This window comes from Leptonychotes weddellii, chromosome 5, assembly GCF_054177405.1.
Source record: "Leptonychotes weddellii isolate Sample4059 chromosome 5, ASM5417740v2, whole genome shotgun sequence".
Classification (NCBI taxonomy): Eukaryota; Metazoa; Chordata; class Mammalia; order Carnivora; family Phocidae; genus Leptonychotes; species Leptonychotes weddellii.
The window spans coordinates 133494742-133517229 of NC_138373.1; the positions used below are offsets into that span (position 1 = coordinate 133494742).

At 35.0% G+C, this 22488-nt stretch overlaps 1 long non-coding RNA gene across 3 annotated transcripts in view; it reads left to right on the top strand.

Moving 5' to 3' along the window:
• The window catches only part of LOC115936771 (uncharacterized), a 179066-nt gene that overhangs the window by 25233 nt on the left and 131345 nt on the right, over nucleotides 1-22488 (top strand). For 2 of the 3 annotated variants that reach the window (XR_014145828.1, XR_014145829.1), the window contains exons 2-3: nucleotides 133-211; nucleotides 2022-2120. This is a non-coding gene — a long non-coding RNA (uncharacterized LOC115936771). The remainder of the gene's footprint in view (nucleotides 1-132; nucleotides 212-2021; nucleotides 2121-22488) is intronic. The other variant, XR_014145830.1, reaches the window with a different exon arrangement.

The window sequence follows — 22488 nt, forward strand, 5'->3', positions numbered from 1 at the left end:
TATTTTACCAAGGAATACTTGCAACAAATTATTTCTTTATATTTCCCTTCACCCCCTTGCCTTGAACTTCTATCAAAGTGAATGACAGGTATGTTCTGTCCCATGATTGTAACAAAATATATTTACTAACAGCTCTTGTGTGCCAGGGCAGGCATCGCTCTTGGTGATATTCATACAGAAGTGAATAAGACAGAACCTCCAATTTAGTGGGGTAAGTCTTCTACGCTTAAGGACACTTGATTATTTAATATTAAAATAAATGGATTTTTCAATATCAAGTATATAAAATATTGAAATCCTGCATGACTGCCTAACTAGTGGGAATGGATTTGAAGAGGAAAAGAAATCTACATTAGTATATTTGTATCACTTAAATGGAAAACTTTATCAAAACCAAATGCATTATCTTTTCCTTATTTAATTAATTTGCTCAAAGTAATGTTACATTTTGTTTACTTATTATTTGGGTTATGACTTTCTAGCTCCACTGTCTCTTTTTCCTGGTATTTCTAATTCCTTTGCTTTTCTTCTGTTTCTCAATTGTGTATAGAGTAAGAAGTAATTATCTTCAACAAATCAGTAAGTTGACCTATGGCTTAATAATATATTTGTTAGGGGCGCTTGGGTGGTTCAGTTGGTTAAGCGTCTGCCATCAGCTCAGGTCATGATCCCAGGGTCCTGGGATCGAGTCCCACATCGGGCTCCCTGCTCCCCAGGGAGCCTGCTTCTCCCTCTCCCACTCCCCCTGCTTGTGTTCCCTCTCTTGCTGTCTCTCTCTCTGCCAAATAAGTAAATAAAATCTTTTTAAAAAATAATATATTTGTTAAAAGACAATATCGGGCAGACTTCTTAGACTTTAGTAAGTCTATAATCCAGAGAGATTTTCTTTAAGTGCACTCAAGGACTTTTCATAATTAATTGATTACTTGAATTATTTTTGGCTTTGCTAAAGTATACCTTCAAATAATACCTTTTAGAATGTGAAGACTTTTTTAGTCTTCACATTCTAAAACTGTTATTTTTTTGTTCACACTTGATTGGTAGTTTAGCTGGGAATGGGATTCAAATTTCAAAGCAGTTTTCAGTGGAGACATTGGAAGCATTTCTGCATTTTCTTTAAATGTTTGGGTTTTTCTGGGGAGAAATCTGTTGCCCTTTTCTACCATACCTGCCTAAATTTCAATAAATCCCCCACATGCTCTTATCCCTAGAAAAAAAGGAATCATATATCTCATATATTTTTTCTTATAGTGCCTATAATGGTATTTCTGCTAGAACAGGTACTCAGAAAAGACTGTTATTGATAAGAAGATGATGATGATAACATGAATGATTTTATATTCATGTTTAAGAAATAACCACAAACCTTTCCTTCACCCCCTCCTCCTTAATTTAACATTTTCATCCATTCAGAAACCCGGTAGTCATCCTACATCTTGCTTATGCATATGATCCATTTATTTATTTATTTATTCATTTATTTTAAAAGATTTTATTTATTTATTTGACAGAGAGAGAGATAGCAGGAGAGGGAACACAAGCAGAGGGAGTGGGAGAGGGAGAAGCAGGCCTCCCACTGAGCAGGGAGCCTGATGCGAGGCTCGATCCCAGGACCCTGGGATCATGACCTGAGCTGAAGGCAGACGCCCAACGACTGAGCCACCCAGGCGCCCTGATCCATTCATTTAATTTGTTAACATTTATCAAGCATTTTCTGTGTGCTTGGCACAATTCTAAGAATTGGGAACAAAGTGGCAAAAGAAAAAATCCTAACTGCCCTGAGCTTCCTTTTCAGTGTCCTATCAATAACAGCACTAAAGTACCTTGAATTATATATTTCTTTGCATCTCCATAGTTGCCATGTCCTCCCCATTCATATGTTGAAGCCCTAATCACCAGTTTGAGGGTATTTAGAGGTGGGGGCCTTTGCAATGTACTTAGGTCATGAAGGTGGGGCCATCACGAATGGGATTAGTAGAAGGAGAAGAAACATGCATGATGTCTTTCATTGTTATATGAAGGTAAAGCAAGAAGGCATCCATCTACAATCCAGGAAGAGGACTATCACCAGAACTCCATGCTGCTGACACCTTGATCTTGGACTTCCAGCCTCCAGAACTGTAAGAAATAAATTTCTATTGTTTAAGTCACCCAGTCTATGGTATTTGTTATACCAGCTTGAACTGATTAAGGCAAGAATGATTGTCATCTCTTGCTGGTACTACTAAAATAGACTTCTTACTCATTCCTTCTAATATCCAGCTCCAATAATCCTCAGACCTCACTAGAACCTATATGTCATTAGTCCTACTATCCTCATCCTCACTACCTTCTATCTCTCCACCTTTATACATTTTCATAGTTCTTATTTTGCTTAATTTCCCTGGTTGTCATTGTTATCAACACCTAGCATATATCCTCACCACTCCTCATGCGTCAAATTCTTGGTTAAATTGCAACCCTGTTCAAATTCATCTACCCACCAATTTTGCTCATGCTCCCATGCAGCTGAGCATGGCTAGAGACAAACACACAACTCTAGACTTTGCCACAGTCATTGTCTTTTCCTACCTTCCATAGAATTCACCAAGTAAGTTCTTTCCTGTTGGACACTTTTGTCTATGCTGTTCCCTTGTCCTGGAGTCTCCTCCTTTGCTTTTCATATGATTCACTGCTCCTCATTCTGTAGCTTTCAGTTCAAATATCACTTCCTACAAAGTCCCTTCCTGACTGGTATTTTAAAATAGAATGTATATAGATATATTCTATTTTATATTGATATATTTTTATTTCCTCGAATCATCTAATAACATCCTGTTCTTTTATTTCACAAAAAAATAGGATTAGAAAGAACACAAATTATATTAAACTGATTTTATTATGGTGTTTAAAGCAAATTTTGATGCAGTAATGTTTGTGTTTCTTTATTGCATTTAATGACATGATCATACTTTGTATCTAGTAATTATAATTTCTCCATAGTGATGGTAATAAATGATAACTTGGGATATCCATAACAACGGTAATATAATACAAAAAGATCTGTGACTTCTGTTGGTGAAAAGTTCTCAAGTAGTACTGATATGATTATTAGTTTATTGAAGGAAATGCTAAATATTTCACTTAGAGGTTTTGAAAATAAAGGTAATTTTTCTCATTTTAATTTCATAGTTCCCAAGAATTTTACCCAAAGACTCTTTAAGAGTCTATGGTCCCTTGGTTAAAAACCCTGACTTGTACAAATTCCTCATTTTGTGAATAAGAAATTCTTTTTACATCCTAAGGTTTTGTGCATGAAAATGAAAGCCCGTTCTCCCCACTCTCATTCTAGGGCTGAAAGGCCACACACGGTCTCTGAAGTAAGTAACACAGGGTGGATAACATTGAAATACTGGAGGACAACATCACATATAGCCTTGCTTTGTTAGGTCCTTGAAAATCTACAATTGCAGTTATTACATATTAAATGAAGCATGAAGGTACTGGAACCTGGCCCTACCACTGTTGGACTCCACTCCCCTCATTTTATATATCTCCTTGGGCCACTGATCATTAACGGAAAAAACTTTAATATTTCCAAGATACTAAATGTCTTACTTTGTCTTTTTGTTAACTGTTTTACTGTCTACTCTATTAGAGAGAGTGTAAGCTTCATAAGAACAGGGATTTTCGATGTCTTTCAAACCACTGTATTCCTGTGGGAACAGTATTGCCTGGCACATAATGGGTGCCAAATAACATTGTTGAATGAATTGACCAAAGTTATAAAATCCGTGGCACAGAAAATCTTTATTTGTATTAAATTTTTTTTAGAATTCAAAAATAATATAAACTGGTTTAATGAATAAAAGTCAAGATTTCTTAATGGCTGGCCAACAAGAAGGTAATGCAAAAATCACCATCTATCATGAGACCTACTAATATAAAAATATAGTACTAGAATTCTTCTTTATTTTAAAGATTTTATTTATTTATTTGTGAGAGAAAGAGAGAATAAAAGCGGGGGGAGCAGCATGCCAAGGGAGAAGCAGGGTCTCTGCTGAGCAGAGAGCCCCACATGGGACTCCATCCCAGGACCCTGGGATCATGACCTGAGCCCAAGGCAGACACTCAACTGACTGAGCCACCCAGGCATCGCAGAATTATTATTCTTAATATAAAGGATAATAAACTTTCAGGGGCACCTGGGTGGCTCAGTTGGTTAAGCGGCTGCCTTCAGCTCTGGTCCTGATCTCGGGCCCCTGCTCAGCGGGGAGTCTGCTTCTCCCTCTCCCTCTTCTGCTCCCCCTGCTTGTGCTCTCTCGCTCACGGGCGCTCTCTCCCAAATAAATAAATAACATCTTTTTTAAAAATATAGAAGAAAATAAATTTTCAAATCATGATTATATCAAATCATACAAAAAATTTTTCATAATTTATTGATAAGACTCAGTAAGTAAGGAAGTGTATTCATTTAACTACTTGCATTCAGAAGAGTATATATAGAGTATTGGGCATATATTTTACTGGAAAAGCAAACTTACTGTTTTTTGGAATAAGTTTGCCTGAGAAAAATATATCTACTTATATACCAGCCGCTAGAATTCGCTAAAGGAATCTTCAGATCTTCAGGCAGGTAGGTGGAAGATGCACTTATTTAAAATGAAAGGCGACATTAGGGATGCGGGTAGGAGGAATGAGTGAAATGGTGTAGGCAGGAGCAAAAGCACAGCAACGGGAAAGAGAGGGATTTGACCTTGATGTGGGTGGTGAGAAGGCAGTGAAAAATGTGCTTTAGGAATAAAAATGAGAGGTGCTTGGGGAAAAAAAACAACTGAGTTTTAAAAGATCATTTACTGTAGGGCCAGGAAAGCAAAATGCACAGTGAAACAGCACTAGGCTGTGTTCACCGCTCACTTAGAAATGCTGCACACACTGTCACCTTGTAGCAGACGTGAGGAATTTGTCTGCCACTATCATGTAGGACAATCAGTTCATGGACCTCTCCTGGCATGATGAGCTCTTTGTGAAATGAAGGAGTACTTAAGAAAGACAAAAATCATGCTATGACAATCTCTAATCCCTCTATTATTTCTTATTAAAGATCCCTGTTGATTCCAGTGAAAACCATTAGAGTGGTTGAGAGAATAGACATTGAAATCCAGCTCCAGGTCTCCCATTTACCAGCTCTGCAACATTGTGCAAGTACCAAACCTCCCTACGTCTCAGTTTTTGCAGGGGTAAGATGAGTCATTGCAAAAGCAGGGCTAACACGAGGTCCAGCACAGAGATGATTCACCCCCAATAAGTATTGCAGATTATTATTGATTTTTGTTGCTGCTGTTGTTGTTTTTATTATTATCCTGAGTCAGATCTAAATCTATTTGATTTGACTGGTTAGTTGTTTGTTTTTTGTTTTTTGTTTTTTTTCCCAGTTCTTTCTAAAAAATGTTTGGAGAGACTCCATCATTTTTTGTTCCAGTATCAAGGAACTAATATTCTATCTAACACCATTTTATTTCATAACTTATATTTACATTGCAGTGGTTAAATAGGTCTGAATTTACTGCAATTTATTCAATCATATAGAGGTTGAAATTATTTTACTAAACATTTGGAAACAGAAACATAATGTCACTAAGTATACAGTGATTCAGGCATATAAAATGATGGTTAAACAATATTAAATTGGCTGAATTTCCCCTCCACTTACTCAATTACTAGTAGTTTCTTGCTAATTTCTAATTCTAACATGACTCTTAAGCACAGAAATATCTAGAGAAAACAGACTTCTTTCTCAGGTCTTGATTTTTCCAAGGAGTTCATATGATTTCAATCAAGTAATTTCAAATTTTGCAAAGCTAATATGTACTAAAATAGATAATGCTAAAGTGTACCATCAAAACAACTGATCCCATTTCAATAAAATATCCTGCTTCTCATATGAAAGAAAAAAAATCTCCCAGTCATGAATTAATTCCATACCAAGTGTTTAATATCCATTCAATATTGGTATATATTTTATGTAAGAGTAACTACTTTTTCTGAAGATTCTTTAGAATGGGTTTGAAACCGTAATTTAATTTTTCTACCTAGCTGTTCTTGGCATTTGGAAGGCAGCTATGCTCACCACTATACCACCAACGCAGATTGTTCTTGGCATTTGCAGAAAAACTATTGTCAATAAATTTAGGACAGCCGATTTACATGACTAATTTATTTATCTATAACTCACATTTTTTCCAAAAGAACAAAGTCTATAATCAGGTAGAATCCAACTTACTATAGCTGAAATTTACACTGATTATTGGATCTTTTCTGTAAGATTATGAAAGCAGTCAATTAAAGTTTGATTAAGAATTAATTGAAAATTGAGGGCATCCCTCAACTGGCCTTTCATCTATAAGGTGACTGCTACTGGATGCCATGTCTGAATAGAAAATAAAATGAGTGAATATGTGGATGTTGGAAAAACAAATTCATGGTAGAAGCTTATGGTAAAAAGAGTAAAATGTTTTCTGATCTACTCAAAGCATTACACTGCCCTGTCATCCATCCGGGGAAACAAAAAGAGAAATTGTTTTAATAAAAGATTTAATTTATTTAAAATAAAAAATAAAATGAGGTTTTGAAAGTTTACATTAGGAAAATGCATAAATTCCTAGAAGACATGTATAAGAATATTCATAACATTTATACATGATAGCTCCAAACCAAAAACAGCCCACATATCCAACAAGAGTAATATAGGTAAGTCATCTATAGTTTATTTTTACAGTGGGATAATATACAGAAATGAGAATACTAAAAATTACCAATATTTAAGAAAATGTGAATGAATCTCATGAAAATGTTTAATAAATCAGATGTAAAAAGCATGTTCAAAAGCATGTTTCATAAAAAGTTCAAAAGCCTGCACATGATGACGTGCATTAAAAATATCTGGTTTTAGAAGTTTGATATAGGTTCCCCTGAGGGTGAGAGTGAAGTAGGTGAGAGGTGACACGGGAGTGTAGGGGCATCCAGGATGTTGGTTGTGTTCTGTTTACGATATGTGTGCTTCTTACACAGACATACTCACTTTGTAAAAATTCACTTAGCTGTATACTTATAATTTGTGTACTTTTCTGTATGCAATAAAAAATGCTTCAAAATAAAAAAATGTCAGCATAGATTGTTCAATGCCTCCCACTGTAACATCCATCAGTATAATACGCAGTAATTGCCTGTGGAAAAGCTGGAGTGTTCTGGACTTCTGAATAGACAGCCCATTCTGAGTTGGGGGGGGACCATACCATCAACACTATGACTAGTTGAGAGCTGAAACAAAATTGGCATCTTCAATTGACTCCTCTCTAAAGATTCTAATATTTTAATAGATGAAAATAGTTCACACGCGCTGAACCGTCTAGCAAGATCAGAGTTACGTTCTGTGAAGTGAAAGCTCTCAATTCTTAATTGTTTTTTCTCAGTTGAAGGTGTGAACACTTTAACTCATGAATTTTCACAAGTACTGTATTTTTGACTCATTGAGCACCCTTCTTAGACAAATATTTTCGCAAGATGAAATTCAAATAATATCTCTTTGTGTATTTTGATTGGTTGCCAAACTTAGGTGCTGTGAAATTGTAAGGCTTCTTAATTTCCGTTCCTTCCTTTATAGAATATAAATTTATCAAATTAAAAATAGGAACGCAATCAAAAGAGACTTGTACAAGTGGAACTATTCTAAAGCGCAATTACGAAATTAAATCTTAAACACTGTGTAAACTATCATCACCCAATTTGTTCAGTTCCTCCCTTGCTTTCATGGGGATAAATTTTAATGTTTTCCTGTTCCCATTCTATTTTAAATAAAACTTTGATTCAATAAAAGCTTCGAAAGCCAAAGTTAATTGGGGCTCTATTTATTTAATACTTTGATGAAAGATTTCAAAGAAATTTTAAACAAAATGTAAACAAAATTTGAAGGGCTGATATACGAAAAAATTTAAAAAGTATCATAGTATATGCAGTTGATTCACAAAGTAGACTTCAAAAGCTCATCTATGTTTAAAATCAAATTGATGAAAGGAATCTAAGTCAGAAAGATACACTGCAAAGCTGAAGTAGTCTTTTGTATTCAACATCTGCTTCATTTCAGAAAAGTTACTTTCCCTATGTCTGTATAAAAGTAGTTATACATTTTGACGATTCAACTTCTTTTTGGATTGGTATAATAACGAAGCTAGTTTCTGCACTATTATAAATTAGGTGTTTATCACAACCAATTCCAAGAACATTTCTATTTCTTAAATTTTCTTAATTAGTAAGAACCTGGTTTTTCCTCCACAATGTGCTCCAGCAAAAATTGGATTCACACTCTCACCTCAAAAAATCACATTTAATTTCGAACATTAATTGAATTTATATTAACATTCAAGATGTCAGGTATTTCACCTTTCACCTAACAAATTTCCTAAAGCTTTTTTTTTTGATTACATGAATTGGATGAAACAATATCACATTTATCAGAATTAATTTTTTTGTTATTCTATTTAGAGTATCTGATAACATGTAAAATGTGTATTATTTGTGTGTTCTTGAAAATCTTCTGTTAATGGAACTGGTATCACAGCTATTGCTTCACATTCCATATGTGCACAAGAAAGCTTGGAATTAAAAAGCAAGAAATTTGATCTAAATGCAAAATCAAACTTTACAGAGTAAATTGTAATCATACTTGCTGAAGTTGTGTGGGTTCTTAAAATAACTCCTAATTTTTGAAGTAGATGCCGAGGCAGTTTCTGGTCTTCGTGTGTTCAAGGATATCACTGTGGCTCCCATAGTAAGTGGTAAATATCAGCAAAGATTTTGTGGAAGGTACATGTTTATCATCAACTTTCTAGAGAAATTAAAATGCCAGAGGCATTTTACTGGACATTGACTTTTGTTTACATTCATTGTTGCCATAAGAGTTTACTGTAAAATAAAGAAATGTGTTACCAAACCCAAAAAATAAGTATTTGTAAATTGAGAAAGATTGGAGAAAATCACTGTAGCAAAGGCATCAAGATTTTTCTCTACCATAGGGCAGGACAGCTCAACCTCTGATCCCCATGTATATTTTGTCTAAAATCCAAAAGCATAAGTTTCCCCATTTTCATTAGCCTCCACTGACTGGTGGCCAAGTGACTTAAGTGCATCTCCTAGGGTGTAACAGAGGCCACAACTAAACTGGTTGGTACGCGGCTGGGTCAATAGGACAAAGAATTCCTAATCCTACTTAGACTGGAAAGAGTTAACTGTATCTGGCCACCTAATTCTGAGAGCACTTCGGTTATCAGCTAACACCCTGAACACTATCCTTGAAAAGATGTTAGTTACCTCACTTTCCTCTAACTTAGAGAAGTATCTCTGGTCATCTTTCAGATTTACGCAGTCATAATAAGAACTCTGTTTTCTGTACATGTATCTCATACCACTAGATCAAACCATGACCAAAGCTGGAGGTACAAATTGTTTGTCTACACAATACATCCCATCTTACTTTAATACAACAACTAATAGTAATATTTCATTGAAAACTAAAAACTCTGGGACAGATGCTAAAGTGCATGGGATTCTGGGACACTAGATGGCAAGTTAAGAACTTTTTCAAGTTTTTATGTTGGAATTCATGTAATCAGTTCTCAAAGAATGAGGCTTTCCTGATAAGGACTTTTATAGATCAAAATGTATCCCATTGGTCCCTATCAATCTCTTTTTTATCTATTGTAGTAAATCATTACTTTTTCACAGTTCTACTTAATATGGAAGTGAAAGAGAGGCGCCTGGGTGGCCCAGTGGGTTAAACATCCAATTCCTGGTTTCAGCTCAGGTCATGATCTTGAGGTCCGGATCGAGACCCACGTTGGGCTCTGCACTCAGCTCAGCACTGAGTCTAGTTCAGGTTCTCCCCCGCTCCCCCTCTGCATCTCTCCCTGCTCATACTCTCTCTCTCAAATAAATAAATAATAAAATCTTTAAAAAATTTAGAAGTGAAAGAAAATAAAAGCCACTTTAAAAAGAAAAGATAAGAAAAAGCAGTCCATAAAGAAACATAAGCAGAGCAGTTTTCAAGTTGACCAACAATTCTAGGTGGGTGGTAGGGTAAATTGGAAGTCCAGTGAACTTATATTCTTTTTTTTCCATTGGCTAATATATGCCATATTGCTTTATTCAATTAAGATTGGCAGCAAATTAATATAATTCACTATTTGATACATAGTTCATTCGACTGCTTCTATGGGTGATAACTCAATGATTCTTTGGTCTCCATTTGGAGCTGGTAGCTTTTCTATTGATTTAATACTTGGTGTTCAATTTCACAAACATACGTTGTCTAGGGAAATTCTGCAGTATAATACCCTGAATATATCTGTAGTACCTGTGATTGGAGGAGTCAATATAACCAACCACCTGTTGACATCTTACTTAATCTGAATTTGTGCATAGAAAATAAAAATGTAGCAGAAATAATTGTCTTCTAAGAGAATGGCTCAACCATCAATTACGATTTTCTCCCTGTGACCTTAACAATCTTATCTATAATAAAAGCTTTTTTCTTGACACTGGTAATAAATGATTATGGTTTGGGACCCCTGGAAATCACCCTATAGTGTTTTAAAATATTATAAATTTAAAAAATCATAGTACTATATCATATTGTTCTCTGGAGAAAGAATAAGCCTGATTCCCAAAATAGACAACTCTTCAAAATATAGTAAGATAATTTTCACATTTTCAGACAATCACTGCTTAATACTCTCATTTCCTCAGCCTGGACTCCTCCATATATGTTCTTTACTGAAATTTAATTTAAGCAATCAAACCAAAACATACTTTGCATCTTTCTTTAATTTTGAAACTGATTTCCATTTCATGGCTGTCATTATGACATGACCAAATTAAACTGTGAATAATTGAACATTTCATATTATAATATGGCAGTAACATTGGTTGATCATCATATAATCATTTGGTTTGTTCGATGCAACCTAGTTATAAAGATGGGAAAAATAATTCACAAACTTAGTTAAAAATTTTTTTCTAGCAATCTAGAATACTGATTAAGGCCAATAATTTTTTTTTAAATTATGACTTTAAATACCATGTATTTTAAATAAATTTTTAGGTAATCTTATCCTATATCTAAATTGCTAAAGGTTTCTATAGAAATTGCTGGAGGATCATGCAGAAGGGATTTACTGGGAAACTTCAGGGGGATAGCTGTTCATAAGAACCTTGGGTCAAAGCTCTGATTATGCAATTAATTTATTCTATCACTTGAGGTGAGTCATATTAAAACCATGAGTCTCAACCATAAAATGAGGGGTTGACTCTGCTCTCCAAGGTACATTCTAGTTTGATATTTATCAACTGAGTTGTGAAAGAGGAATTGATGTATATCTGAATAAACTCTTAAAGCCTTTAAGAGTGCTTTTTCCTCCCAATATAATTCGTCTTTATCTGGCTAATTCCTTCTCAACCTCCAGGTCTTAGTAAAATACCATTTCCTCCCTTTTGCCTCCTCCATTACTTCCAAATGAGATTGGTGGGCCTCCTATGTTTTCCTATAGCACCTATATAAGCACTTATTCCCATCAAATAAATTATTGGCCTCAATTAATTGCCTATTTGTTTATATATGGTCTTAAAGAAAGAACCAAGTTTTTTTTGTTTTAAAGATTTTATTTATTTATTTGAGAGAGAGAGAAGGAGAGAGAGCACAAGCAGGGGGAGTGGCAGAGGGAGAGGGAGAAGGAGACCCCGCTGAGCAGGGAGCTCGATGCGGAACTCGATCCCAGGACCTTCGGATCATGGCCTGAGCCGAAGGCAGACACTTAACCGACTGAGCCACCCAGGTGCCCCAAGCCAGGACCAAGTCTTATTCACATTGTATTTGCAACATCTAGGATAATGTTCAGCATTAATAAATGCACAATAAATGTGTTGAATGAATGAAATATTAAAGTCTGTATTTATAAAAGTAGTTTTTACAAGTTCCACATTAGAAGTACTAAGTACAGTCCAAATAAAGTGAGTAAATTTGCACCAAATGTAAATGAAAAATTTGAATGCTACCTTTATACAGAAAAAGAAAACTAGGATAAAAAAAAAAGAAAAAGAAAACTAGGAAATATGGCTACTTAATTATACTTCCCTTCATTTTTTTTTTTTTGTTGTTGTTGTTGTTGTTGTTACTTTTATGTGAAAGAAGATGATGAGTCACCAGAAATTTTGTTACATTTGGACAGATTGAGTGAATATTTTCTTAGGATATTTCGAATGAACAAAATATATTTACTATTAAAAATGACATGAAGATATTTTCACCTAGGAGATTTAAATGCATACATGCAACACTTACATATTCAGCCTGAAGAATAAACTAAATATATTAAAAGTACATAGCACAAAGTTACATAATTGTTTCTACCTTCTGAGTAATAAGATGACTAGAAGAATATATAAAAACAATAAGAAGGCAAAATAATAGTGTCTTTGTAGTAACACCCAAAATTCATAAGGTATTGACTGTAACCTAATCCATAAATATATCTGGTGGAAGAAACTGTGCTATGGAACCTAAATATATATTTTGTTCAATTGTATGCATGCTCACAATGTTCTTAAAGATCTTCTTTCTTCAATGTACAAAAGATGACAAGGCACCATAATTCTCCTTGCTCCAACTTCCTTGAAGTGCATTTTTTATATATCAAAGGTCAAACTCACGGACTTGCTTAGCACGGAAAATGAAAAGCAAGTTCTAAGAAAATAGGTTACAAATGTTAAATGCTTCAGGTCATGAGGCATGCCCAAAAGGGATTTCCTAACAAGATTTGGAATACAGAAACAAGGGATGGCACAACACAAAGTAACCTTAATCAGAAACATACCTGAAGGAAACTATCTTTATATCATGTAAAAACCTCACATCTGGAGTTACAGTAAGTTCTTTTTCTTCCCCCTGAGGACAAAATAAAACAAAATAATGTTCTTTTTATTTTTTTAATTTTTAAGATTTTATTTATTTATTTATTTATTTATTTATTTATTTATTTGAGAGAGCACGCACCTCTGAGCAGGGGCAGGGGTGGAGGGGGAGGGAGAGGAAGCTTGGGAGCAGACTGGCACTGAGCATGGAGCCCAACACAGGGCTTGATCTCACCACTCTGAAATCATGACCTGAGCTGAAACCAAGGGTCAGATGCCACTCAGGTGCCTTAATGATGTTCTTTTTAAAGATTTTTTAAAATTTGTTCATTTGAGAGAGAGAGAGAGAGAGACAGAGAGAGCAAAAGCAGGGGGAGAAGCAGAGGGAGAAGCAGACTCTGCTGAGCTGGGAGCCTGAAGCAGGGCTTAATCCCAGGACCTGGATATCATGACCTGAGTCAAAGGAAGACGCTCAACCATCTGAGCCACCCAGGCACCCCTGATTTTCCTTTTAGAAGCTATTTTTAATCTATATCCACTTCTTAGGCTCAAAACAACTACATAATTCACCAAAATTTGAAAAACCTTGTAATCCTATAAAGTAGATCTAGCTATTGACTGTCCATATTATCTGAATATAGAGGAAATTGCTAAGAAGTAATACTAGGAAATTCTGCTGTGCAACTGTACATAACAAGAACCTAATGCGATTTCTATTATTCAGCTTCCTTAAAATGTAAAGATTATTATTCTAAGTGAGATATGTAGTAAAAGTCTTAATGCTGACCTACTTTAAGCCATTTAGGACAATGTAAATTTACTAATTAATAAGCATATATTTTCCTAATCTTTAAGAAATGTAATATGTAAAAAGGAAGTACTAACTTTTAACTCCTGACTATTCACACTCATCTCTGTGACATAGGAGAAAATGTTTAAGTATATTTGAATTTCTATTGGAAAACAAACATAGCTATTAGCTATTGAGAGTAACCGCTGTCTAGCTGAAGGAGAATGGGACTGAGAACCAATTCTTGATTTGGAATTCCTGATTTCCACTTGGTTCATGATTTATACTCTTACAGTGCCTCAATTTACTAGCTGTGTGAGCTTGAACAAGTTATAAGGTGCTTTTCTGTAAATATCTACCTGACAATGAAAATAAAACAAATCAACCAATATATAGCAAAAGTCAACATTCTATTTTCTTTCTCTCTTCCCTTCCATGTACAAAAGCACTATTTGATTTAAGTGTCTATTAACGAAACATTAAACCAAAGAATATTATAAATTTCAGTGTTGTACATGTTCTTAAAGTTCTATGAATTCAACTCCATCCTTTCATATATGACATAATGCAGACCCAGGAAAGTTAGGTAATTTGGCCAAAGTCGTAAGTAGTGCCAGCCAGAAATAAAACTTGTTCTCTAAACTTATAGTCCAGGGCTGTTCCCAATTGTACCTTCTTCAGGGGTTGTACTGTCTCATAAAATTCTTGTATGCAGCTTTTTATTTAAGCAATGATTCTACCAAACCACACTGTCTTGGAAATATTGTTTAAATGTTTTTTATTAAGATTTTATTTATTTATTTGACAGAGAGAGACACAGCAAGAGAGGGAACACAAGCAGGGGTAGTGGGAGAGGGAGAAGCAGGCTTCCTGCTGAGCAGGGGGCCCGATGCGGGGCTCAATCCCAGGACCCTGGGATCATGACCTGAGCCGAAGGCAGACTCCTAATGACTAAGCCACCCAGGTGCCTCTTTTGTTCAAATTTTTATGTCCTGTCCTCTCCTTGGTTTACTGAGCAACCAAGTTCAGTCAAAATTATTTATGACCGTTTCTTCTTCTCTAATACAGAAATAAAAATGCTCACTATTATAAAGATTCATAAATATTTGCATTCTAGAGCTATGCGGTTGCATGCACCCACACATGGTAATGACTGAAAAAAATGAGAAGAGAATAAATGATCTTCAAGGTTGAGATGAACTGAAAAAAGACACATTAAGGAAATTCTTTTAGATGAGAGCACAAAGTAAAATATGAAATATTATGCAATCAACCTACAAACTTTAAAAAAAAAATCCTAAAGACATTGACAGCACACTGACGTAAGCTCTTGTTGCAGAAAATCCAGGGTTTGAAATACTGCTCTAGAACTACTTATTAGAATATTGAATATTATGTGGGAGGATAGAGAAGGCAGTCATTTTATTTTTCATCCCACTTAGAGATAAATTAAATTCTCTTCAGGCTGATTTATAGAGTCTACTAGATAAAACCTTTCCCTAAATTAAAAAAAAATCAGTCTCTCTACCAGTTATAACACAGAGAAAATGTCCCATAGGGTGTTCTTTTGCACAAAACTGCCTCAGTTTTTCTTAGACAGAACTCCCTTCCATAAGCAGAATACCATTGTCTTGAAATGCAGCTCTCTCCATATTTCTGTTAAGAGTGTAAGTCATGAACTAAGTGAAAATATTTAAGATCTAAAAGGGATAAATACAGAATCCACCATAAAAGGGAAGAATGTTTGAAGAACGTATTAGAAAACAGGATGCCTTCCTATTCTCTACATTTCTGGATTTGAAGCTGAATTCAAAATATGTGCACTTTTTATGGTGATTAAATGCTAATTTTAATCTGCTGGCATTGGCATGATGAGAAATATATATTCTGTTCTAGATGAAAACTCTTAGTCTAGTTGAAAAGTGGGAATAAATACAATAAATCATCCTTAAAAGACAGTGGAAATTTTAAAACTTTGAGATCTAATAGTTGGAATTATAAATTGAAGCTCAGGTGGATGAGTTATATTCATTTTTCATGTTATTTTGTACAAGTGGTTCCTCTCTATACATGTGAATTTGGAAATGTCTTTTTAATCCAGCATTAATGTGCTTCCATTACAATAAAATTCCTTTAGAAAGTAATGGTTATAAGATGCACCCTCTGCTAATTGTCAGGCATGGTTTTTACATTCATCTAATTTTCATCCTCAAAGCAGTCCTATGAGGTTTGTACCATTATTTATATTATATGAAGGAGGAAGTAAAGCTTAGTGATAAGTGAATTACTTGCAGAAATAACAGAGTTGGGATGACACCTAGGTCTGTCATTTTGATTTTTTTTTTTAAAGATTTTATTTATTTATTTGAGAGAGAGAATGAGAGAGAGAGAGAGAGAGCACATGGGGGTGGGTCAGAGGGAGAAGCAGACTCCCTGCCGAGCAGGGAGCCTGATGTGGGACTCAATCCCGGGACTCCAGGATCATGACCTGAGCCGAAGGCAGTTGCTCAACCAACTGAGCCACCCAGGCGCCCCCATTTTGATTTTTTTTTAAGATTTTATTTATTTATTTGAGAGAGGGAGACAGAACATGAGCAAGGTGGAGAAGCAGAGGCAGAGGGAGAAGAAGACTCCCTGCTGAGTGCTGAGCCCGGCACGGGGCTTGATCCCAGGACCCTGAGATCATGACCTGAGCTTAAGGCATATGCTTAACTGACTGAACCACCCAGGTGCCCCTGTCATTTTGATTTTTTTGTGTATGTGTGATTTAAATTACAATTTAATTCATATGGACATATTAATTTATTTTTATTTATTTATTTATTTATTTTAAAGATTTTATTTATTTATTTGAGAGAGAGAGAATGAGAGACAGAGAGCATGAGAGGGAGGAGGGTCAGAGGGAGAAGCAGACTCCCCACCGAGCAGGGAGCCCGATGCGGGACTCGATCCCGGGACTCCAGGATCATGACCTGAGCTGAAGGCAGTCGCTTAACCAACTGAGCTACCCAGGCGCCCTGGACATATTAATTTAACAAATTTTCATTTAATTATTTTTAGTATAGTTGAAAAACAAATGATCTAGTATTTATACATTGTTTTTCCCCAGCTTTACTGAGATATAATTGACACAGAATGTTGTATAAGTTTGTGTTGATTTGATGCATTTATGTATTATAATATGGTTACCATCATAGCTTTGGCTAACAATGCCATAATGTCACATAATTCCATTTCTTTTTTGAGTTGAAGACATTTAAGATCTACTCTCTTAGCGACTTCCAAGTATATAATATAGTCCTGTTACTTATATTCACAATGTTGTATAGATCCCCAGAACTTATTCATCCTCTAACTGGAAGTTTGTACAATTTAACCAATATCTCCCATGTCCCCCATCCCTCCTTCCTGGTAACCACCATTCTACTTTCTGTTTCTGTGAGTTCAGCTTTTTTAGATTCCACATGTAAGTGAGATCATATGGCCTTTGTCTTTTCCCCCTTATTTCACTTAGCACAGTCCATCCATCTCACCTTCCTTCTCATGTCTGAATAATGTTCTATTGCATGCACAGTAACACATCTTTATCCATTCATCCATTGGTGAACTGTTAGCTTGTCTCCATTCTTGACTATAGTGAATAATGCTGCAAAGAACATGAGAGTACAGATATCTCTTCAAGATCCTGTTTTTGTTTCATTTGAATATATACCTAGAAGTGGGATGATTGGGTCTTATGGTAGTTTTTTGTTTGTTTTGTTTTTTGTTTTATGTTTTTGAGGAATCTTCATACTGTTTTCCATAGTGGCTGCAACAATTTAAATTCCCACCAGCCTTGCCCGTGTTCCCTTTTCTCCACATCCTGGCAAACACTTATTTCTTATCTTCTTGATGATAGGCATTGTAACACGTATGAGGTGATAGCTCGTCGTGGTTTTGATATTCATTTCCCTGGTAATTAATGATGTTGAACACTTTTTCATGTAGCTGTTGACTATTTGTGTACTTTTTGGGAAAAAAATGTTTATTTAATTCATCTGCCCATATTTTAAAGTGTGTGTGTTTGTTTGCTTATTTATTTATTTAAGTAACCTCTACACCCAATGTAGTGCATGAACCCATAACCCAGAGATCAAGAGTTGCATGCTCCACTGACTGAGCCAGCCAGGTGCCCCATCTGTCCATTTTTAAATCAGGTTGTTTCTTTGTTATTGAATAGTAGAGTTCTTTGTATGTTTGGACATTAACCCCTTATCAGAACTATTGTTTGCAAATATTGCTTTTTCATGTTATTGATTGTTTCCTTTGCTGTGCAGAAGCTTTTTAACTTGATGTAGTCCCACTTAATGCTTTTTGTTTTTGTTGCTTGTGGTTTTGTTGTTACATCCAAAAAATTGTTGTCAAGACCAATGTCCAGGAGCTTTCTCTCTATGTTTTCTTATAAGAGTTTTACAGTTTCAGGTCTTATGTTTAAGTCTTTAATCCAGTTTGAGTTCATTTTTGTGAGTGGTGTAAAATAGGAGTCCAATTTCATTTTTCTGCATAAGCTTACCCAGTCCTCCCAACACCATCTATCAAAGGGACTATCTCTTTCCCATTGCGGATTCTTAGCTCTCTTGTGAAATATTAGTTGACTGTATCCACGGAGCTCTCTTTCTGGGCTTTTGATTCTTTTTTTTTTTTTTTTATTTCTTTTGCCTGTTTTTATGTCAGTCCCATATTGTTTTGCTTACTATAGCTTTGTAGTATAGTTTGAAATCAGGAAGTGTGATGCTTCCAGCTTTGTTCTTTCTCAAGATTGCTTTCCTAGCCAAGGTCTCTTGTAATTCCACATGAATTTTAGGATTGTGTTTTCTATTTCTGTGAAAAGTCCCCATTGGGATTTTGATAAGGATTGTATTGAATCTATAGATGATTTCAGGTAGTTCTTCTAAGCAGTATAGGAATTCTCTCTTCAATCTCTTTTTGTCTTAGTTCAGTCATCTGAAAAAGTGAAGATATAATAATACTTAATTTTAGAATTATTATTTATGTAAAAATACTTAGAGTAATTCTTATTATGTAGTCTACTCTTTATAAAGATTATTTTTCTCTAATTTAGAAATATAAACAGCTTTCTCTGAGTTGGGATAAAATTCAAAGTAATGCAGAGTAAATAAAATTAAAAAGTAATTTTTTGGGGGATAACTGGGTGGCTCAGTTGGTTAAGCATCCAGCTCTTGATTTTGGCTCAGGTCATGATCTCAGGATTATGAATTTGAGCCCCACATCAGGCTCTAAGCATGGAGCCTACTTAAGATTCTCTCCCTCTTCTTCTGCCCCTCTCCCCACTCTCTTAATTAATTAATTAATTAATTAAAAAATAATTTTTTTATGAACAAACAAGTTGTAAAGATCTAACCTTACCACTCCTAATACATTTAAGTGATTTTCTAATGAAAATTATTACAATTTGGCCCAAGGCCTATAATGCCCAAATATAGATTTTATGGATCTTATCTTCCCAGAAATAAACCATTGCTTGACTATGTACCAGAACTCAGGAAATGTCTTGATATATGGAAAGTTCTACATTTTATTGGTAATATTGCTATGAACTGAAACGCTTCAGTAGGAATGACTAGAATAATTGTTTTATAATAGCATACTTTAAATATTGCAAGTAAAATAATTTACATTATTGAAAAATACAAAAGTAAAATAATCAAAACTAAAATCAAACAAAAGTTTAAAATATAGGAAATGGAATTTTAGAGGGAAGTCATGATAAGACAGTGACTTTACAGTTAATTTTGGACATTTAAATTGCGATGACACAAGCTTTAGGCACCAGTTAAGAGCTTTCTGCCCCAAATGTTCCAACAAGAAAATCACCAAGAGAAACTTACCTTCCCAAAAGCCCCCTCATGAAGTTCCCATAAAATAAAGAAATAACCTGAGTCTCAATGCCTAAGCTGAGCCTTTATCAGCAACTTTTAGGTAGCTCAGTTTCCATAAAAAAATTCTTGCTTGGCTTTAATTGATTTGTTAATGACAATATAAGATACATACTTTATATTTTAATATATTGTATTCTTTTGTGTACTAGATTATATTCAGTGTAGATTGTATTTTTATCCTTCTTTCTATCCTTTTCAATAGGGTGAGCCAAACCCTAAAGGAAGAAGTTTCTGTATTAGCTATTCTCATAAAAGGGAAGACAAGATGTCTTTTTCTTCCCCCATTTGGGATAACTTACAGAATTTTCTTCTATCCCCTAGAAAGCAGTCTTCTATTCCATTCCCAACTTGTAACTGTAAATATAGAAATTGACACCTTTCAACAACTCAACAGAACCATTAAGTTAAAACTTCTCCTAAGAAAGCATCAATAAATAAATAAACAGAAGAATACACTAATATAAATCAAATTAAAAATTAAACAGTTGAAATATAAATATAGACTGTAGTTCAGTTAGTAGTATTGTACCAACCTCCTGATTTTGATGATTGCATTATGGTCATGTAAGATGTTATCATTGGGGAAAGGTAGGTAAAGGACATATGGAACTCCACATTATTTTTACAACTTCCATGTAGACTTTAACATTATTTCAGAATAAAAAGGTTTTGTTTTCAACCCAAATATGGTAGAAAGGTAATATACTTGAAATTAGAATATTTTACCCCTAGGATTACTTAGTCCACATGTTAGGAAATGAAGTCATAAAGCACTGTCATATTCAACATTTCCAACACATGGCTCTGTGTTAACAGCCAAACCTTCCCATCGATACTGTAATTAACAGTGCTGGATGTAGGAGAGAAATGACATACCTGGAGAACTTCCAGAGTATTCCCTTATTGCGTTTAGCTCTTAAAAATAATCAGGTGGTCCAGAATATCTCACTAAAATACTTTGGGTAGTGTAGCACAATGGTATTTCTGTAACAAAGCTCTTGAATCCATGTTTCATTTTTCTGCCTCTGATATAAACCTAATTACATTAAACTAGCTCCCACTGAGAAGGCATCAAAAGGATCTTTCTAGTGCATCATTCTTTCCAAAACACTTTTATAAATGTGTATGCCAAGAACAAGGGTCATTTTATGGAACACATGAGATTATATAAATATAATATATATGTGTGTATACATATATATATATATACATACATATATATATATAATCATTTTACAAACTCTAAAGCAAATACCCATAAAGATGCTGTGATCATTTCTGTTTGAATCACTCTAACTAACAAAGTCTTCTGAATCAGATGAGATGAAAGGGTATGGCCTCTTAGTGAAGGTAGATAAGGCTTTGCAGTAGCTAGATGAAATTAGACAACCCTCAGTATGTCTGAATCTCCGTTTCCTATGAAAATAGGGATAAAGAACCAGGAATTGTGAAGATTTTTGTTACATAATTATGTTAAACTGTCCAGGACAATTGTTAGCATATTATAAGACACTTGCATAAAATGTTTCATTCCCCACCCTCCCTACAAAAGACAGAAATTAAATTATCTTTTGACAAGTGACCCCTACATTCCTTGAGAAAATGTGTCCTGTCCAATATTAAGCTTCAGCTTCTACAGCCATTTGGAGATAATGTCTTGACTATTTAAGGATTAACAGAAGCCCTGAAGCTCTGAAGATGAAATCCACAGACTATAAGTAACCCAGAAAGCATTTCCTGTGATTATAGCTACACAGTAATACATTATATTGATTTGAATTTTTATTATCCTGAATTGTTTTTAACATAACACAGCTTTCATTGTGTAACAAAACTAGACCAGACTGTACTAGTTTCTGATTATCTCAGCATTTAGCACAGTGCGTGACACATAATACTCAAAAATATCTGTGGGATGAATAAATGATGAATGAATGAAATACTTCTTTAGTGATATTGGTGAAAAAATAGTTAAGTGATTCAATGTATTTCTTTTATGCAGCTATAAGAACAAGTAAGACATAATTATTAGGATATGTTGTGCAGTTTTGTAGAAAAGTTTCAGAAGAATATCACTGAATCTAGACCACATCTGCTTAAATTTAGAGTAACCCCCTTTTGTATGGTTCTAGGTGATTAATTTATACATACAGATCCTGATAATGGAAGTATGTGCTAACGACAGTATTAAAAAGGAAACCATTTGCTCAAAGTTATCAATGAATCTTTTTTAAAGAGTGATAGAATTAGAATGCCTTATGTAAGAATGTGGAATTCAACACCAAATGCTTGCTAAACAAATGCATTTTCTATGTGAATAAGTAAAGAAATATTAAGATTCATCCATTCTTTCTCAAGATCTCCAGCGTCAGTCTTTTATCCTTACGTGCTCCTGGCTACCACAGCGATTCCCATGCCTGAAATCTTTAGGACCCGCCCACTGCTCTCTTCAATTGCTACTTGCTCAAGTGTCAGTCTCTCTACAGGACATAGCAGCTGTCCCCAGGTATATAATCACCAAGTGACATGATGTCTACAATGAGTCTTATCATGTTTTATAGTTCTATTAGTCTTAGCCACCAACAGAAACTTACACCTGGGGGCGCCTGGGTGGCTCAGTCCTTAAGCGTCTGCCTTCGGCTCAGGTCATGATCCCAGGGCCCTGGGATCGAGCCCCGCATCGGGCTCCCTGCTCTGCGGGAGGCCTGCTTCTCCCTCTCCCACTCCCTCTGCTTGTGTTCCCTCTCTCGCTCTGTCTCTCTCTGTCAAATAAATAAAATCTTTAAAAAAAAAAAAAAAAAGAAACTTACACCTGTGTCC